The sequence below is a fragment of the Perognathus longimembris genome, chromosome 2 (assembly GCF_023159225.1).
Source record: "Perognathus longimembris pacificus isolate PPM17 chromosome 2, ASM2315922v1, whole genome shotgun sequence".
Classification (NCBI taxonomy): Eukaryota; Metazoa; Chordata; class Mammalia; order Rodentia; family Heteromyidae; genus Perognathus; species Perognathus longimembris.
In genome coordinates this window covers 120,381,979-120,403,265 of record NC_063162.1, presented here as the reverse complement: position 1 = coordinate 120,403,265, position 21,287 = coordinate 120,381,979, and the positions used below count along the sequence as shown (strand labels likewise).

Sequence of the window (21,287 nt, the reverse complement as noted above, 5' to 3'; positions counted from 1 at the left end):
CTAGGATTAAAGGTGTGAGTCACTGGGACATGGCCTGGATCATGTTTTTATTTATTCTGTCAGTCTTCAGTTTGATTAAAGAATTATTGATAAGAGAGTAATTACTTCGGTCATTTTGCTATTCATATGCCTTCCTTACAGTGTATTTTCTGAATTATTATGCTCTTTTGTGTTTATCTGAAGTTTTATAGTCAAGTGTTTTAAATCCTTCTTTTGTTATATTCTTTAGTCATATGTATATTCCAACACTCTGCATATGCATCAAAGAACATATTTAATAGCATTTCTTTTATTTTGCTATTTGCCATGAACATACAGTGCTGAGAATACAGAGATAAATGACTCATGCAATTTGTCTCAGAAAAGTTCAGAGAAGTCAGAGGCAGGAAATGCAACTGAAGCTGTAAAAGACACATATGCACTGTATTAATGCAGTGAATTAGGAGGTAGTAGGGTAGAAGCCTGTTCTAAGGAGCAGGAACAGCTTAACCAGAGGCCAGAGGGGTAAGGATATTCATTGGGCATGCATTGGAGAACCTAGAACTAAAGCTGCAAATGTTGAAAAGAGGAGAAATTGGGAGGAATAACACACAATGAAGTAAAATAATGTCAATTTTTTGTTTAGACTAAACATCAAAAATTCTACTACCAAACCAAAGTAATTTTCTCTGGGGGAAAAGTAAAACTCATAGCTGTTTTCTAAAACTTTATTAACTCATACTCATGAGTGGTTTTTGAACTACATAAATATAAAGACAAATGTCTTAAAAATCTTCACCAACTATATAGGCTTTCCATGGCTCTGGGTACAGTTAAGAAATACATATGGTATATTCTTTCCAGGAGACAGAAGATAATATCTTTATTCAACATGACACTGCATACTGTAAAATAACAAGCTAGACTAATAAGCATACTGAAAGAATCCTCCTAATCAGATATCAATTTGGCTAAACTGGATCCATAAAGGTCAAAAATTCAATTAAAATTAGACACAGCTGACCCAATTGTCTTTGCAAAAGGGCAAGTTCATAATAGGTCACAGAAATTAAAAATTGGGAAACATATCATTTTGAACTAGATTAATAATGGGAAGGGTCACATTTAGATTCAGTGGGTACCATAAAGCAGATAAGCATGATTTTCAGAGCCAAACAGAGGAACATCCATTGTGGATGTAATAAGGGCTGAGCTATATTTCTGTAGGCATCAGTTAAGCAGTTAAATGATTTTAACATTTGCCAGTGGAAAAACAAGCTATACCACAACCTTTCCTTCCTGATTATCCCGGTCATTTTGTATCTCCTTATCATTTAGGGTCCACAGCCACCTTGCTGATTCTGCTTCCATTAATATCTCCACCAAATGGGTTTTGCACCTCAGCTATTTGGATTCAGTCTATGCCACTGGGTTTCCCTTAATATATTGACCATAAATCTCATGCTACTTAATGTGCTGGGTGTTTGGGGTGGGGAACTACTTCTGGTTTTTATTACTGGTCTAAATCAATTTGTAAAACTCATTGGCTGGAACTCATTTCTTGTTGTTTGTTTGTTTGTTTTTTTAAGACAAAGTACTAGAGATCTAGACCAAAATAATGTTTTCAACTTTGATTATTTAGGATACAAGGAAGTGGAGATTGAAAGGCTAGAGTTGAAGTTCAGCCCAGGCAAAAAGTCTGTGAGATCCTCCAATCTAAGTCAATGAAGAGATTAGTGTGGTGGTGTTTGCCTGTCATCCTGGCTATACATAAGAAACCCAAAACAGAATGTTTCCACAAGCTGTGGTTGACTGTGTCCAAGGGATCTCCCACTGCATGTGAGAACAGGTTGGAGAGACTTTGACAGCTGAGGTCAGCACAACACCTGTAACTGCCAATCACCTTTCCTATAATATATTCATACTTGGGCTGGAAGACCGCACCTGAGTTTAGGTATGATCCAGCAGCTTCCATGTCGTCGATGGGTCTGCTGAATCCGTCTCTATATTTTCCCCCATTTACCTTTTGTGCTGCAGGATTTCCTTTGAGTTTCTGTACAGTGCCTAGTACTGGAAACTCCAAGGGAACTAACTAGCCTGTGTTTTGAGCTGTTTAGGCTAAAGAAAAGTTTTGATGCTTAAGATACTTGACCCTCTTCCCTTTCCCATTAGATCTGAACACTGGCCTTGATGGTCAAAAGGAGGGAAAGTGATACTGAAGCTAGCTCATGGCTCTTTTCAAGCAGGATTGAAAGAAAAAGAAGAAAAAAGAGGACTAAAAAGCATGGTCATGGCGGGTTTAGAGGTGCATAGGAAATGAGATGGTATTTGAAAAACAAAGCTAAAGGGTTAGGGTATGGCTTAAGTAGTAGACTACCTGCATAGGAAGTCAAGTCCTGGGTTCAAACCCCCAAAGAACATATTTATTAAGGTATACTCCATAATTTAACATATCATTAGTAATTAAACATATTAACAGTACTTTCTAGCATATTTTGGCATCATTAATAAAAACCAAAGAAACATAAACTTAATAATTGTGATTATAACAATTTCATTGGTAGAATACAGAAACAGTCTGTGAATATGTAACCTTAGCTACAAAACTAGTAGTTTTGATGTAAGTGTTTGTGAATAAAGGTAATTAACTAAAGGGTAAGTTATGAAATCCTATTTAAAAGAGTCACACCCTATGATGTTTTGAGTAGACTTGTCTGAAAGGAATATTGAGCAAAGATTAAGGAAAGGACAATATCATGGGACACATTGCTAAAACAGCAGGTAAAACCATTAGTAAAGCATGGAATCAAAACCAGAGAAAGGCCTGGTGCAACTTCTTAGTAGGATGGAGTTTTGTTCAAGATTTTGGACATTAGGGGATCTAGTTTATAAGTAGAGATAGAAAAATGTGAGGTTCCAAGTGTTGGTAATGAAAATTGCTAACTTTGTATGATTTACAGTAAGTAATAAGTTCATATTGATGAAAATACCCAGAACTATAGAGTTGTGATAATCTTCAATCCCTGGATCCATTACTGCTCACTGATCTATGTGTTTTCCTATAAATAATAGTGAAAAGGCCTGAAGCCATCCAGTGTACTTCTTATGTAGAGTATGAATCATTGTTAGTAATACATGGAAATCGGTCATAAAGCCATCCCAATAATAAAGTTATCCTGGAGGCAATTACCTGGGTTTATAATTTTATATAAAATAATAGTTTTATTGTTCTACATTCAAGTTAGCCACCAGCAGAATCAGTGGCATTATGGGTAAATGGATTTTTGATTATGAGGGAATAATTTCAGAAGAAGTCAAATGACTTCCTCTCTTCTAGGTAACTGGAATAAAAAAAACTTTGGATTCAGTGATAAATCACATTACCAGTAACTAAGAACTCAGAGCATCCTTTTAAAGTTTATTACCAATCTCTTTTCACTGACTTCAGCTTGGACTGTTCCATCATTTTTCTAGATAAGTTATCAGAACACAGCTTCAAAGTGGAAAAATAGTTTAGTCAAGTCTAATTAAAAAAATTATTCTAGTGGCGGATTCATTTGTACCACCACTTTGTTCCACCAACATTTCTTAAGTATCTAGACAAAAGAAAAAAACAATTTCAAAAATCTCTCACTTCTATTTGAATGATATTTTGATATTTTAAACCAATCAATGTATATATTTTAAAATTGATATCAATTTTAAATATGTACACATACATAATATCAATTGGACATTGAGAGAGATAAATGTTGAAGGAAGAGGGGGATGTTTTATAGTCTGGTTTCTATCATTTACTACCTTATTTGACCTCAGGAATATGTTAATGTTATATATGTAACATATATTATAGATTATAGCAATGAAATTACATTGCAAAACACACAGTATAGTTCCTAGGGAAAATAAGCATTTATTTAATTACAGTCATGACTAAATAGTATTATTCACTTCAAATGTAGTATTCAAGTCTTTTAAGGAAACATTAGCATCTGAGAGGCATGTCATGGTATGGGGAATATTTCTGGCGAGGAGTTTTATCTTTAGATGTAAATGAAATTTGCTAAGTTTGTACTCAGTTTCTGCAAATGAAAGCACACCCAATGTATATTTACTTTTCTTTATTATGTATCTAGGCCTATGACACTGACCTCCGTCTTATGAATACAAATTTGCTGAGTTTAGATAGCATAATTAAAGCACAGCTTACTTTAAACAAATGGATTTGAATGATATCTTGGAATGAAATGAAAGGAAGATTTGTTTCACGATTATCCTCTTGTATTTGCAAAAGGATCTATGATAGAACTTTAGAATTCAAAGATGGCTTGAGAATAAGAATTAGAAGGTATCTTGCCAATCTTTTCTTGGATGATAAAACTGATGAACAAAGTCTATTTCTAAGGTCACAGGTCTCTTAAGTTCTAAAGTTCTTAAGTTCTTTCTCTTGTGTCTGGCTCCCTTTACTTCAGGACAATTTTATAAGAGAAATGACATTTGAATTGGATTTCAAGCTTTTCCAAATGTTTAAAATATGGTTCTGTTTTTAAAAATTGATTCTTCTTACTAACAGTCTTAGGACAATGTTGACATTGCTGGGGGAAAGGGTAGGATGAAGCAGGATGAGCCCACTCCCTCACTCTCAGGCTTTCTGATGACTAATAAGACCAAGAAGACAAGTCCAGCTAATTGTTGAGCTCTTCTGCTGCCACAGGGAGGCAGGATAGTGTGTGTCAGCTGTGGGCAAGAGCTATATTTCTTGGGAAAAATGGAGAAGGTTTCCCACAGAGTTGCAAGATAACACAAAATCTTTATTAAAACACTTATTATTATTACATTTAAATTTATTACTTAGAGATGTCTTGTGAAATCTGAGGGCTTTGCTATATGGTGCAAGTATCAGCCCTTCCTGCATACAAGGCAACAGTAGCAGTTACCGTACAGTACAGACTAGTCATCACTAGTTTCTACTGATTACTTAGTCATCATGGGGGTCTTATTGTGAGAATACAATTATTACTGACAACCCAGACAAATATTAAAAATATTTTATCATCTTTAAGTAGTTGTATGAAGGAGTTACAATTCAACAAAGGAGAGCCCTTTCAACATTCTCTTCTATCCCTCTCATCCTTTCCGCTCACTCTTCTTAATTTTGTAGGATATGCATTGTATTTTTGGCTGTGCTCTTCCCACCTTCTTCTCTTCATTTGTCTACCCCAGCCAAAGCTTTGAGAGACCAATCTAACTGAAGCTCATAATGATAGTGGAAAGAGACATGTTCTACCTAAGAGCAGTTTATACTTTATAATGTACCATCTTTCCAGACTCTGGAACTACAGAAAAACCTGTTACATGACTGAAGATTTGTTTTTGCATCAGTGTCAGGTCTTGCCTTTGATGAGTTCTGATGGAGCAAATGAATTCACATATGTGATACTAGTGATCATTTGAATTCCCCACCTTCCCAAGTTTAAAATTTTTTAATGTGTATGTTTATATATCACACATCCTGGTAATTAAAGTGATCGGATCAACAATAAAATAGCAATTTCATCAAATAACCTTTAATAACCTGTAAAAACTTTATAACAGATTGGTGTTTGCTCTAGTTTACGACTATCCCACCTAGCTTCTTCTTTAACCTACACATAAATATTTCTCTGTTGGGGATCAGCTTGGCATTGAGGGGCGGTCTCTGAGAGACGGCCCCTTCTCTGGCCCCTTCTCAGGCCCTGGGGCTGCGGGTGGCTATTAGCCACTCCTACCCCCTTCCGGGTTGGAACTGGAAGAGGCCCAAACCAGCCCCGCCTCTCGCCTCGGAGCACATGTCTCAAAATGGCACGGAGCAGAGCCCAAGGGGGCGGTCCTGTGGGCTGTGATGTCCGCCTCTGGGGGAAGTTCTGTGACATCACTGTGATGGACAGCCCAGATCAGCCTATCACTAGTGACTCCAGGTCCCTCCCCTTCCTGCCGCCATTACTGTCATATAAACCCCTCCCCTGAGTAAACTGGTGGAAGTTCCAGAAGCTTACCCCAAGGTGCCAGCGTGTTCTGTGTCCTTCATTTCAGGGGCAGGAGGGGGCGCGTTCTTGGGTCTACACACCGTCAAGGTTTGCACATTGGGCTGCACTCCAGCTTTCCGCCCAGCGGGATGGGGCAGAACACAAGCAAGGGTGAAAGGGTTCCCAACATTTTTCCTCTCCTGCCAGCTAGGTAAGCAGAGAGGCATACACAGGAGATCTGTGTTGCGAATACTTCTGCATCCTTTCAGATTCTTGAGTCATTTAAACCTGATGCAGCCCATTGTACTGTATAACATTAAGCAGTTGAAAGAAGAGCACAAAGACAATGCTGGTGGAATATACAATATATGCTGGAACACATACCTCATTGCAATTCACCTGTTTGCTTCCCCAGTTCGATTGGTTCTTTTGAAGGAAGTGGATTCTTGTTTTCATTTCTGCTCTCTGTACTTTCTGCTTATTGATTTTTCTCAATCTCAGCCACATCGGGTTTATTAAATTTTGTTGCACAGAAAGTAGAGGGAACGTTGCATGCCTGGGAGGTGGGGTTGGGCCTATACAGTGGCCACTACTGTTTCCTTTAACTTCTAAGCACTTCTTGCTCAGCTAAAAAAAAAAAAAAAAAAGAAAAATTACAGATAAAATTATAGATGAAACTATAGGTAATTAGGTTGTTTAAGGAAATGAGATATACTTACTGTCCTCTTTAGATTTTGTTTTAGAATAAATAGTCCATACTTACTATGAAGTTTGTAGATGGAATTCAAATATTTAATGGTTTACGTGAATTTTTAAGTACATAAAATATTTAACTGTGAAAAGTAAGTAAGAATGAATTGCTTAAATATGTTAGGCTTGTGATTAGAAATTAAGATTGATATGATAAACTTAAATGCCTAAGAGAAAGCTAAATTTATGGATTATTATTTTACTTCGCCAATGTGTATTAACCATACACCAAATTTTAAAAGCAAAATAAACCCGACAGTCTCTTCTATAAGAGATAAAAGAATGTTCTCTAAGGGGACTGAACATGTATAACTGAATATATTTTTCTGAAAAAGAAAACACTCATTCAGGCAATTAAATCCACAGATAAATCAAAAAAGAAAAGCAAAGAAATGTTATCTTCATATTTTTTGGCATTAAAATATATGTATATAGTCACCAAAGTGTAAAATGTCTCAATTTTTAACTTCTAGTACAATATAGCAACATTATGTCAATGGCTACAGAAAAGAAAAAAGTGACTAAGCTGGAGAGTACAACATTATGAATAAGGATGATAGAAGTTAGGAGTTGAGGTAGAAGAGTCAAAGAGACCAGGAAAGTCAATTATGAAGAAATACAAAAATTGTACAAATTGTGACCATGAGGGAAGGGGAGTTAAAGGATTGTACAGTGGCATAATCTCCATCAACTGTAGCAGAAAGTTAGTGGGAAATACTAAAAATTGAGTATTGATAAAATGAGGAATTCTTAAAAACTCATTTAAGTATTAAAGAATATACACATTAATAAATACTAATCTCTGTAAATATTAAAATAATAAAGATTGCATATAATATGAATGAGGCATATAGAAAACAAGTATTATCAATAAATGTGAGTATAATATGTATATTAATAGAATTTTAATAAGCATTGATAAATGTGCTATAAATATTGATGAGAGAAACATAGAACCCTAGGAACTGAATCTGTTGTAAGAAATGGATGGGCCCAGGGAGTACTATTTATAACCAGTATACACATTTATCATTTGGATAAAAATATTAAGAATTAATGCTAAGGAAGAAGTGTTATTGAAAAATATTTTCTAATTATACTCTAAGGCTTCCTTGCACTTAATCTTTTAAAAATATTTTAGTGTAAAGGAGCATCGCATTATTCAGTTTTACAAGGTTCTTATGAACTTAAAAATATAGTGTTTGTCTAAGCAGGTACAAGAAGAACAAAGTTGTTGGACTGATAGATAACTCCAGAGGTACAATGCCAGCCTTGCAAATGCTAGGTCCTGTGGCCCTGAGTTTGAACAGCAGTATATCCAAACAGAAAAAAGAAATGAAGAGCAAAGTTGTGTTTTTATTGTGATAGGAAGATGAAATGTCACCTTCTTGCCATGGTTGCAACAGAGGTAAGTCACAACTCTCTAGTCCACCAAACCTAGAAGTGTCTTGTGAACAGCAGTTACTGAGTCCTTGGAGGTAGACAGCTAGGTATAGCCCAGGTGAACTGGGCAAGATGGTGCCTCAGACACACCTGTGCACAGAGGTGTGCATCTGGGGGCTGATGAAAACCTGTGGAAGCCCTCTCCAACTTGTGCAGTATAGAGACAAAACCAGAAAGCACTTTTGCTTTTGGGTTAATTTTTTATTTGTTTGTTTGTTTTTCTGATGGAAGAGAGAACCCTGAATTATTTGGGAAAAAAGCTGCAGTCAAGTAAATAAGTTCTTCTGCTATCAGGCAGAATGAAGAATTAAAATAGAGATTGAGTTATAGAAAATTTATTTTCTGTACTCCTGATGGTTAATTCACATATGTGACACTGCTTAGTTAGGGCCAGCATAGTAACTCCAGAGAACCATCTATAACCATGAATTACTATACTAGGAGACCCCCAAGGTGAGCTTGCTTGCAGGATGTTAACATACATAGCTGAAGAAGTAAGTTTCAGAGAAGTAGCTCTGGAATTTGAAGGAAAGGTGTTATGGATCGCCTACAACTGGGGGGGGGGGGATGTAAAAGATTTACCCAGGCAGATGTATATATGATATATGTATATGCATATGTATATATAATACATATTACATATATGTTGTGTGTGTGTAATGCCAAAGTAAATTCTTTTGACAGTACTTATATACCACAATACTGGGATAAAATATGGAAATTAAAAATTTAAGTATATACCTTTAATTTTAAAAATTACTTTAATTGGACAAATTTATGGGGCACAATATAATTACTCAATACATGTGTAGAGTATGCAATAAGTAAATTTGGATAGTTTTTCAGATGAAACATTAAAAATTTTTGGTTAACCCATAATTATGTATATTTATGAAATTCAGTGTGCTTTTGTGATATATGTATGCAATATATATCAAATCACGGTAACTAATGGGTCCATATACTTAATATTACTTTGTATTTGGAACCTACAAGGTTTTTATAGCATACATAATAGGTTATTGTCAGATGTGGACTGTACATATGAAAAGTACCATTATGATGCTTCTAAAACTTAGGCATAAGCTTTAGGTCCAGTATTTTTGTGCAATAACATTTTATTCACTGATTGAAAGTGTCCCTCTTCTTCAAAGAACAGAAGCTGTCATTATTTTGCCAATCACAAAGTATGACCACAAACAGAGGAGACAAAGAGATGCTACAGGTAGGGTGCAAGGATAACAGTTATCAGTTATAGACCTTGAATTTAGGGGCAGTATTATCTGTGCAGGAATTAGAGTTGTGAAATACTCTTTGTGGAGAGAAAAGGATACAGCATCCCCAAGTGATGGGAGAAGCACAGGGAAAGAGGGAGGGCTGGGAATGGGGGAGTCTATGCGAAAGGACAAGGCACATTGTTAGATCTATGGAAAGTATTATTGGATAGATAACTAGAAACCAAATAAAACTAGGAGATGAGTTTTATTTGTAGAATACCATGTTTGTTTCCTATACTAAGGAGCACTTCATGGCTTTAGACTTTATGCTTCACTTAGTAGGCATAGTCTGATGGATAAGCCCATTGAAATGTAGAACAGTAAATTCTCATTAAAGTTAAAGAAGTAGATGAGATTCAAAATCAGTCTAAGGGCAATGTGGCTGAAAAGCTATGTGTATAAGATATTATGCCACCTGGGGTGTTTGTGAAATGTATTCTTGCTTTTCTTATTTGTTATTTTTTGTTTTTTTTTTTTTTTTTTGGCCAGTCGTGGGCCTTGGACTCAGGGCCTGAGCACTGTCCCTGGCTTCTTCCCGCTCAAGGCTAGCACTCTGCCACTTGAGCCACAGCGCCGCTTCTGGCCGTTTTCTGTATATGTGGTGCTGGGGAATCGAACCTAGGGCCTCGTGTATCCGAGGCAGGCACTCTTGCCACTAGGCTATATCCCCAGCCCTCTTATTTGTTATTTTTAATAAGTTCATGGGCTTTTTATTTGTTCTGAAATTCAATATTTAAAATATAAACCTTGTAGGATGGTGAATGAAGGTTGGTGAGGCTTTATCATTATCATTCATGTGAATGGTCTGCTGGAGATGGAATAAGAAGTGAGTCCTCTATATATCTTTCAGTTTAAGAAATAACATTTTCTAAAATACTCTTCTTGTACTTTTTGCCTTTTTAGCCAAAGAGTGATTTCTGAAATATTTATGAGGGTGGCCAGTCATTGTTAGTGGCAGAATACTCAGCTATAGCATCAATTTAGTCCATTTCTTGTGAGACTGAGACCAATCAGTACTCCTGAGGGACTCACCAAGGCTCTGTGACCTTCTGTCACCTAACAATAAACCTAAACTGTGTGATTTATCTACACTCTGTATTGAAAGGAAAGAAAACTCTACTATTTAGGGAATAACATATGCTCTATAAATATATACTCTGTCACTGAGTTTATTTTTTTAGCAGTCTATTTCTAAGACTTGGTATAAAGAGAGTTTCCAACGAACTTGTGTTGAATGAGTACATGTGCCATGGATTACTGGTGTTGATAGATTAATGCATTGTTGTGTAAATTCTCTATTGGCTTTCCCCCTACTTGATCTAGATAAAGGACTAGGTAGATTGTTCACTAGATCATCAGGTTGTATTCATTGCCTCTCTACCACAAAGCTTGCCTAACAACTTCTCTTCGTTTCCATCCTCTGTTGACTTCTACCAACACATTATAGAATCTTCTCAGTGTTTATCTAGTAGCCAGTAAGGAGGTTGACCACTTTTCTCAAATTTTCAAAGAAGGAAATTTGCCTTTACTACAGGTCGGGATTCAAGGCCTGAGCACTGTCTCTGAGCTTCTTATTGATCAAGGCTAGCACTCTACCACTTGAACCACAGCTCCACTTCCAGCTTTTTCTGTATATGTGGTGCTGAGGAATTGAATCCAGGGCTTCATGGATGCTAGGCAAGCACTCTACCACTAGGCCACAGTTCCCAGCCCCTGGATAATAAATTGGTAATTTGCAGGAAAATGGGTGAAACTGAGGAAAATCTTCTTGCGTGAAATAAACCAATCCCACAAAAGACAAATGTCATGTTTTCTTTCATTTGTGAAAGCTATTAAAAATATTGTAGGTGCTTCAAGTTCTCTAAGACTTTTCTTTCCTCCTATTCTTCATCCTCCTCCTCCTCTTCCTTAACCACTCCTTTCTTTCTTATTCAATTAAATACCAATATACAACTATCATGTTATCATTTCATTGTAAGGCAGTAATTTTAGAATATAAATATTTTTCTGTGAAACATTTGCCTATCCATTTGATAGAAAGATCTCTTTATAGTGGAATTTTTTTCAAAGTTAAAAATCATACCTCATTATTTCAGCCATCACTTACACATATTAATAGGATATGATATGTCATCCCATTAGAATCTTGTGAATTCTATTTTCCTGATTTAAGTGACTGACCAACTCTTTGGAAGCAATTTCATATAATATCACTTTTCACACTCAGGAAAACCACGGCTCAATAGCTTCTTTTTTTTTTTTGCCAGTCCTGGGGCCTGGACTCAGGGCCTGAGCACTGTCCCTGGCTTCTTCTTGCTCAAGGCTAGCACTCTACCACTTGAGCCACAGCGCCACTTCTGACCATTTTCTGTATATGTGGTGCTGGGGAATCGAACCTAGGGCCTCATGTATACGAGGCAAGCACTCTTGCCACTAGGCCACATCCCCAGCCCCTCAATAGCTTCTTGAACAAACAGCCAAACAGCATAAGAATGGTGAGGAATGATTTGCTGATTTTTTCGTAGCATCTGTTTTTCAATACTACTTTGTTCCAGTTTTAGTAGTTCTTAGAAGTAGAAAACTTGTAGAATATATAGTCTTCACTTGTTCTCAAAATATTGTCTTGTGGGATCTTTTGGGCCTGTAAAATTGACTCCCATACATCTTGTCTACTTTATTAGCTTCATTTACATCACACAGTGTTAACTATTGTATCTGCTGGTGGGGGGAGCTAAAGCTTCACATCTATAGGTGTCAACACAGCTTGTGGAGGAAATAAAAGAATAAGAGAGTCCAACTTTGACCACATACTTATCACCTAATGCAGAATGGGTTTTATGCAAAGCTAGGAGAGTCTCATGGACTTTCCTGCCTGGGCTGGCTTTGAACAATAATTTTCAGATCTCTACTTCCTGAGTAGCTAGAATTTCATGTTTGAGCCACTGGTCCTGGATTCAACAAGTAGTTTTGACACAGTCAGTGCATCACTAGTGTTTCAGGGACATATGCTTCCTCATGATTGTCCTCTATCATATAGTCTTGAGTAGAAACTAACAAGCGCCAAAGTTTTAGAATGGAAGATAGAAAAATGTTCCATCTAGGTGAAGAGAGTTCAGCCAGGGTTAACTGAGGAAGATAGAGTGATTAAAAAGATAACACTGTTCATTATTTTAAAATATAAGTGGAATTGGTGAATTGATCCTGCCAAAGACTTATTCCTGTTGTGACAGGATACAGAATTGACTGAACTTTTGGTTTGATTGTTATGATCAAGTGATATGTGTTTCTAGGAGCCTTATAATAAAATGTGTACCTGGTCATCTTCATGTTTTGTCTTCATTCTCTTGTTATTGCACTTATTTCACGCATAAACAAACCTATATGTTTTAATTTTCTGTTATTTCTGGTAGAATATAAACTTCATTAGTATTAAGTCACCAATTACAGATACATGTTAAAAATTTGGAATAATATTCATTATTATTTGGGGCTCTTTTCCATTAATATTGATTTAAGGGAAATGTGAGTGTGTGATTACTAGAACACAGTAAGTTATACTCTTAAGAAGTCATTTTAAACCTATAATTTAGATCAATGTTTTGAAAAGTATGGAAGAGAGGAAAGCATCTCACAGAGGAGAGCTTTTTTCCCCAAAGCATGTGATTTGACACATTTTTATCTTTGTTAAAAGACAATGACAGTGTAGGTTTGGTAAATGTTAATTGAAGAAACATTACATTATATGTTCCTATGTGGTTAGTAAAAAGTAGGCTGAAGATTCAGTTAGTAAAGTTAAGGATGGAAATAAATATGGGTCACAACTCAGTCCAGTAAGATAAAAAAAATGTAAGATCACATATCTTTTGGTTACTGTAATCTTGGCAATATTTATTATATATGACTTCATGTCTTACCAATATAGATGTGCAAGACATAGTGTTATGTGCTGTAGACATAACATACAGGATATTTGGTGTTTTGAGTATTCTTATATTTGTTGAATTTCAACTTCATTGAGTCTCTGCCTCCCATTGTAGAAATATAAATGTCTTTCCTATCTCTCATTTAATTACAGTGCAGGAATTTGACCATTTGACTTATCTACCATTTGACCATTTGACTTATCTATTTGACCATCTACCACTGGTGATGCCTAGAACCAGTGTCATACAAAAATTCATTCTTGCCTGCATGACATTATACACTGATGTGTCTGAAATTTCTGGAGCAGAGGACACAGAGGTTTTAGTGATCCCCATTTCTACAGTCGGATTTTGAGCACTTGTTCTGTCTATTTAGATGCTGAGCATGTTGCTCTCAACTTTCTACAATTCATGTGCCTATGTAAAAACATTTAAGAAATTATTTATATGCCTAGAGTTAGTAAATAAACAATAATGAGCATACCAATTGTTCCCTCTCTCCCTCCCTCCTTTTCTTCCCTCCCTCCCTTCCTTCCTTCCTTCCTTCCTTCCTTCCTTCCTTCCTTCCTTCCTTCCTTCCTTCCTTCCTTCCTCCCTCCCTCCCTCCTTTCCTTAATTCCTTCCTCCTTCTTTCCTTATTGTAGTACTGGATTTTGAACTCAGGGCCTCACTGCTTACTAGGCAGGTGCTTTACTCATTCAGCAACATTCTAGCCCAAGAATGCTAGATTCTTACTAGCACGTATGTACAGGTTTAAGTTTATAGTTATTATTTTTTACTTATCAACTTCTGTGTAGTTTTGAGTTATAAAATAGAATTATCTGGACTCCATTCTACTCAGTATACCTTGTCATATAGTACTTTAAATGTACTCAGATTCTCAATAGCATTTTCATGTAAGTATCTAAGTAATAAGCATCTTTGTCCTATTCAAGTTTTTAAAGCCAGGATTTCTTTTTATTTATGTTTTATTAACCTTTACTTTTTCCCAAATAGAACTTTATCCTAGAAAGATATAATATTTCAATATAACATTGAAAATGAATACATTTGAAAAAACAATGATTTTTGTATGGTTAGATTAAATGAGGAAGTATGTTGAAAACACAATGGAACCAATAAACTCACAGATGAGCTCACACCAAATCAGAATATGGTAACTTCATTCACAGTTGGTCAAGATATAAACATGCTTTCAAACATTAAATTAATTTTTGAGGTTTCACAAGTTATGGGAGTGATTTATATATGCATAAAGAAGGTAATAGCTGTATTCCTGGGAGGGAGATAACTTGTAATCAGGAAAGTTATTTCTTTTTTCTTTTTTTGCTACAGAAGCCTTTATTTTGTCTCTGTCTTAGATTTCCCAAGACACAAAAGCTATATTTTCACATCTGTGCTCTGAACATGGAAGTCAAATTAGAATTATATAATGCCAATACCTCTGTATATGTGAACACAAGGTTAGAAATGGTAGAATTTTCCACATGTGTGTGCCAATGTGTGGGATTTGATCTCATGGGCCTGGGCTGTGTCCCTGACTTTTCATGTTCAGGGCTATTATTCTATAGCCACAGGCAGGAAAGTTCTTTCTACATTACTTGATTCATATTTGTCTGCATGCTCAATATTGTGATAAATATGTCCCCTGTATAAATACATAGTGTGCATAAGGATACGTTTATTATAAACTTGAAAATTAGAGCATTTTTTAAAAGTGCAACAAAGCACAGCTATTATTTACTTTAACAGCCTTTTTTGTGATTCTGTCTAGCTATCAAATATTCAAGTGGTAAGGGAAGAAAGAGTATTTGGTAGAAAAATCCTCTTTCTAACATGTTATTTTGCTATTGCTTGCTTTATCTTGGTTAAAATTGGAATGAATATGAAGAAAACTTGAACTACGATTTTATTCACCATTTGAGTGCACTTTCAAAATTTATTAGATGACTGTAAAGATGAGTAATTCTTCAGATTCACCATTCCTGTAGCACCTTATATATACAAGACAGTGTTTCAACCACCCACTGAATAAATCAAGAAGAATGACTTGCTGTAGCACCCACGGCAGGAACTGAGACCTCAAGTTAGTGTTAAGCCTGATTAGGTCCAACAAGTTTATATATAAGTTAGTAAGCCACACAAGTGGTCCCTCTCAGCTAGAAGCCAGGGAAATATTCATGGAGATTTAGCTTTGAGTTCTGACATATACCTTGTCGAAGATATCAGAAATGTATTCTGATCCCTTTAATGTGAGGGGCTAGTCATATACATTTATGTTGATAGAGTATAACTGATCTTAAATGTGAGGCACCAACAGATAAAGCAACAGTTCTGCGAGCCATAACAGCTCTGATAATCACCCTTTATGGAAGCATGAACAAATGATAACTTCTCTCAAGAGTTTCAGTGCTCATCTTCAGGTGGATGACTCCTAAATGTATCTATTTATCTTTGGTCTCTCCTTGGGTTTCATATTTATTCTGCTAACAAATATGGTAGAACTGTCTTTTGAGCTGTGTTCTGTCTTCTTCATGAGGGCATGGAGGAGAGAGTGCAAGCAACAATAGGAAATATTTATTCCTCAACGCTTTCTAATGACCAACCTCATCTCTTTAATACCTAGTGAGTAATAACATATTGAAAGAGGATAAAATACATTGGTAACAAATATGGAGTAAAGATCTTCCTTTATTAAAGCCAACTTTTCAATTACAGATGCTTCATCAGTGGTTGTGGTTGGATGGGCTACAATTTTCTCCTTGCTGAGAATGTATCAAAGTGAGAAGTTTCAAAAGGCTTTGATGTGGAAAGTGTTCCTTGCTATGCTACAAGATTCTTGAGGTAGAAACAAGAGGGAGAGGGACATCCAGTGCTATATTTGATTACGTTATAACTTCGGCTAACTTACCACCTGGCCATTCCATAACCAAAAGTTAAAAGACTTCTGTATGAAGTCTATTTACTTTGATATACAACAAAGTTGGGATATTAGACTTTTGTATGGTGAGACTGCCTTGCTAATTTCCTTAAGCTTTGTGCAGTTGACAAATATTTGTTAAGACAGGCATTGAAGATGGCACCGTGAGAGAGGGAGCTATCGAAGATGCAAAACGCACAAACCTCCCCTTTAATTATATACATGTAATCTAAATTTCAGGTGCCAGTTCACATATTCATTTTTCTCTTCATATTTACCTAAGATGCCTTTTGAACATAGTATAGGAAAACAGCATAAAATTTGCAAGGTTGGAGGGAAAAAATTTTGCAAATTTGATATAATACCTGTAGAGAATAACCGTGGACTTTCTTTTGGCATTTCTCTCTTTCCTTCTGTTTTTAATAACTCTGTACATCACCTCTACAATAACAATAAAGTAAGTTAATTATAAAAAGACTATATATATTTAAATTTTATTGTAAAGGTGATGTGCAGAGGGGTTACAGTTACACAAGTAAGGTAATGAGTACATTTCTTTTTGAACAGTGCTACCCTATCCCTTACTTTCTCCCACATTTCCCACTCCCTCCATGCCAATTTGTAAAGTTCATTTCCAACATAGCATCTAATAGGTATTATGGTTGAATTGCTTCACCTTTTGTCCCACTGTTTCTGTAATCCCCCTACCTTTCCCCAAATAAGATAAACTTACATATAAGACAAGAGGTATGGAACTCAAAAACAGTAACAACAAGGACTAAACTAAAGGAGAAAAGAGAAATAAAAAATAAAAACAGCAAACAGTACAATTAAAAAAACCCTCTTGTTTCCATTTCGATAAGCATCTTTTTGTATGGTCATATGCACATAGCTATTGAACCACTGTGATCCTCTCCTAAGAATATCCTTTGTTGTCAGTGTGCGAATGCTTGGAGTACTGTTTAATTAATCATGTCCAAGTGTAATTATGTGCAATCCATATGTCCCATAGTAGGTGAATGGATCAAGAAAATGTGGTATACATACACACTGGAATTCTGTGCTTCCCATCAGAAAGAATGACATTGCCCCATTTGTAAGGAAATGGAAAGATTTGGAAAAAAGTAAGCCAGACCCAAAGAAACATAAGCTGCATGGTTTCCCTCATTTATAATAACTAGAATATGTCTATAAATCTAGAAGTTAATCCAATGGATAGGAAAGGGCATTTTTCTTCTTTAAGCCCCTTATTTTCTAACATGCTACTGTTTGTGGTGGGATAATGGTGAGAAATGTCCCCTTGAGCCATAGGGTCTAAGAAGAAAAATGTTTGTGGGAGGAGTCAGGACTTTGTAAAGAGCATCCAGATTCCTGTGGGACACCTACCCAGAGAAGGAACAAATATTACTCTTTAAGAGGATGGTTGTAAGTGAAATGCTAGGTATCAAAATACTCAAAATCTTTCATCAGCTCTAGGAACAATTGATAGTTGTTATTGTGCATATAGAACTTAGAGTTGAGAAACTGTTAAAGGAACAGTTTAGGAAACAGAGGGTCAAGGAGGTTAGGTAAGTTATTTGAGATCAACCACAGAGATGATGAGTGGTAAAGGTGGGATTCAAGCCCTAGATGTCTATTATTTTTGTCTATGGTGCTATCATGGAAGTTGGACATGTTAGCTGTATGCTCTGTGTTTTTACCCTCATATTCTTGTCAAGCCTCTGCCATTTCATTTATACTAAGTAGATATCTAATGGGGGTGGGACTGGTGCCTCTGTGGATAGAAAATGATGGTCCTCACCACAGGGGTTTCTTCTCGAAGTGAACTTCTAAATGTAGTGTAATGCATAAGAACTTCTCTTAGACAGCAGAAGGGACCTGAACATGCTGTAATAGGCTAGTTCATCAAATACTCTCAAGCTTTTTATCCCATGTGGCTAAGATGATGATAAATTATGCCCTCACTGAATAATATTTTAAAATTGGTACCTTTAAAAACAGATTTATTAACTATGAGAAATGTCTTACTACTTGGCTAAAGCATACTATCCTATTTTCACAAACTTTTCATGTATAAGTGTGTGTGGATGGTAATCTCCAGAAAAGCACTAAAACTTAATTCTAGTAACAATCCAGTTTCCCTGGAATCATAGATTCATTTTCAGGAAATTAGAGCATAAAGCACATTTTGGAACAGAAATCTTATATGTCAGAAGGTTCAAGAACTCAGTGAGATTGGTATAAATTGCTTTGCTTTCTATAGCCTGTAAAAGGAAATATTTACAAATAATGCATTCTGTAGTCAAGAAATTCATTTCTCTTGACAACTTGAAACAAAGGATTTAAAGATATAAAGCCCATCTAGAGGGGAAGAGAAATGCTACCTAACTGCTATGGAATTTGTGAATCTATTAGGGAGACTCATTTTAAACTTTGACTTTAGTATGTGAGACTTTTCTTAGTGTCTGCAATAGAAAAATGACCAATTTAGTTCTGTAACTTTACCAATTCTGGCTTGTCACATTTCCTGAATTATTAGTTATCCATCAATTGTGTCAAAGAACAGCAGGAAGTTGAGCTGTGGTTTGGATCCTGTTAAGGGGTATGCACAGATTTCTATAAGACACTCATAAAGATATTGTTCAAAGGGGCTGGGAATATGGCCTAGTGGCAAGAGTGCTTGCCTTGTATACATAAAGCCCTGGGTTTGATTCCCCAGCACCACATATACAGAAAATGGCCAGAAGTGGCTCTGTGGCTCAAGTGGCAGAGTGCTAGCCTTGAGCAAAAAGAAGCCAGGGACAGTGCTTAGGCCCCGAGTCCAAGGCCCAGGACTGAAAAAAAAAAAAAAAGATATTGCTCATATTTTTTTCTATAGGATGATGGCTCTATTTGTGTGTGTGTGTGTGTGTGTGTGCGCGCTGCATGTGTGCACATGCATGTGTACATCTATGTGTGTTTCTTCAACTTTTAGAACATAAATTTCCTAGTCATGAAGAACCTTTAGCATATTCTTATTTTCAGACTTCAGAAATTAGTTTATAGTGGTTGTGCTGAGCTGAGCTAATTGTCTGAGGTCGCAGGACTCTGTGGAGAGTTTTGCATATTCAAGTGAATATTCTGAATTTTGCCTAGAGCAATGGATCTAAATAAGTAGTTAATCTAAGGCCTTAAAAATTAACAAAATCTGCAATTTTAATAGCTCAAGGAAGTTTAAAGGTCTCTTAGTTCAACACATTTATTTTGCAGATGAGAAAACAAAGATCCAGAAAGTGATTAGGTTTTGTTGAGGGTCACATGGGCAGTGAATGGCAGAGCTAGTATTAGAGCCAAGCGGGTCATTTGCCTCAAAATTTAAAGCTTCTTTTTTTTTTAAAGTATGAAATTTTGAGACATAATGAAAAGTCCATGACTAACAGCTGCGAATTCAGCACACACAGATCTTAAGTTTTATTATGTGCCTCTTTTTTTTTTTTTAATTAAAACACCAATAAATGTCCTTATATAATTTTTAATACTTTTTCTTCCAGGTTTACTATTGTTAAATGAAAATGAAATCTAGAATCCATATAACATGCCACACTGTTTTAATGGTATAGTTCAACATAAAATTAGAATCGTACTGTATGATTTTTCTACCTCTCACAATACCCTGAATTTCAGTTGGGTCAGATTTGAGTATAAAAGTAATTGTAGGGATGGAATATGGCCTAGTGGCAAGAGTGCTTGTCTCATATACATGAAGACCTGGGTTCAATTCCCCAGCACCACATATATAGGAAACGGCCAGAAGTGGCGCTGTGGATCAAGTGGCAGAGTGCTAGCCTGGAGCAAAAAGAAGCCAGGGACAGTGCTCAGGCCCTGAGTCCAAGGCCCAGGACTGGAAAAAAGAAAAAAAGTTATTGCAGATGGAAACTGATCAGTACTTATAATGAAAACAGCTATTATGCATCTATAAACTAAGAAGGATTTTATAACGTTAACTATTTGTAACTTCATGTGGTTACATTTGAAAATTCATGTGGTTACATTTGTAAATTCATGCAGTACTCTTCCTGTGTGTTGGTAGAATTTCATAGAAGGCTGTGGATCAGTCAGACCATTCTAAGTATAAACAAGCCAGATTAACAAACTATGAAAACTCTTTTTAACATATATAATACACTATATGATAAGTATTGAGAAATAACATATTTATCATAGTCATTCTAAGCTACTTAGTAAAAAAGTAAAAAAAAAAAGAATACAGATGGTGTAGTATATTAGAAATGCAACTACAATACCAAAGTAGCTTAAATTTGTCATGTTACTGGCTAACAAGGAGTACTACAAAATGTGGGTGTCTGACTGCTCATGGACAGTAAATTTGTGTGGTTATTTTAGAGGGAAGCTAGAAATTAGTTGTAAAATGCTCATGTCTCTGAATCCACCACATCTTTGTCTCAGGATCCAATGCCTAACTATTGAGCTTCAAAAATTACTAGAGATAACTAGGAAGACTTAATCCTAGTTTCCCAAATCAGTACTTTTTTTTAGAATTTGCTTTTTTCTTGCTCTTTTTCCTTTCCCATCCCACTCTAATTCTTCATGGATGCATTCGGGCATTATGTTTCAAATAAGATACTCATGCTTGTTTTAGGATCTCCTTCTGGGAGTATTTCAAGTGAAGATAACATATCACTTATATCCATTAATTACCCCATGAGAGGAAAAGTATCCTGTACTCAGATTTGAGAGACACAGTATTTGTCTTCTCTCCTTTTCTAAATTCATGCGCCTAAGAAAAAGAGTGGAAACAAAAAACAATCTTAGTTCATTCTAAATAAGAATTACACAAATTAAGTGATGACAAACACCAGTTTGCTTCAGCACTTAGTAATATGCCTTTAAGCTAGTGCACTATGGCACTTACTTGGGAAAAGCTAGAACATTTATTCATTTCTTATGTATTGAGTACCTGCTGTAAGCCAGGTAGCAATGATGCCAATGT

The 21,287-nt window shown here is 35.9% G+C and overlaps 1 non-coding gene across 1 annotated transcript; it reads left to right on the top strand.

The window, feature by feature from the left end:
• Positions 1-1,764: 1,764 nt before the first annotated feature.
• Positions 1,765-1,895, top strand: LOC125347429. The gene has a single exon (XR_007210209.1). It is a non-coding gene; the product is annotated as a small nucleolar RNA SNORA44 (small nucleolar RNA).
• The last annotated feature ends 19,392 nt before the right edge of the window (positions 1,896-21,287 follow it).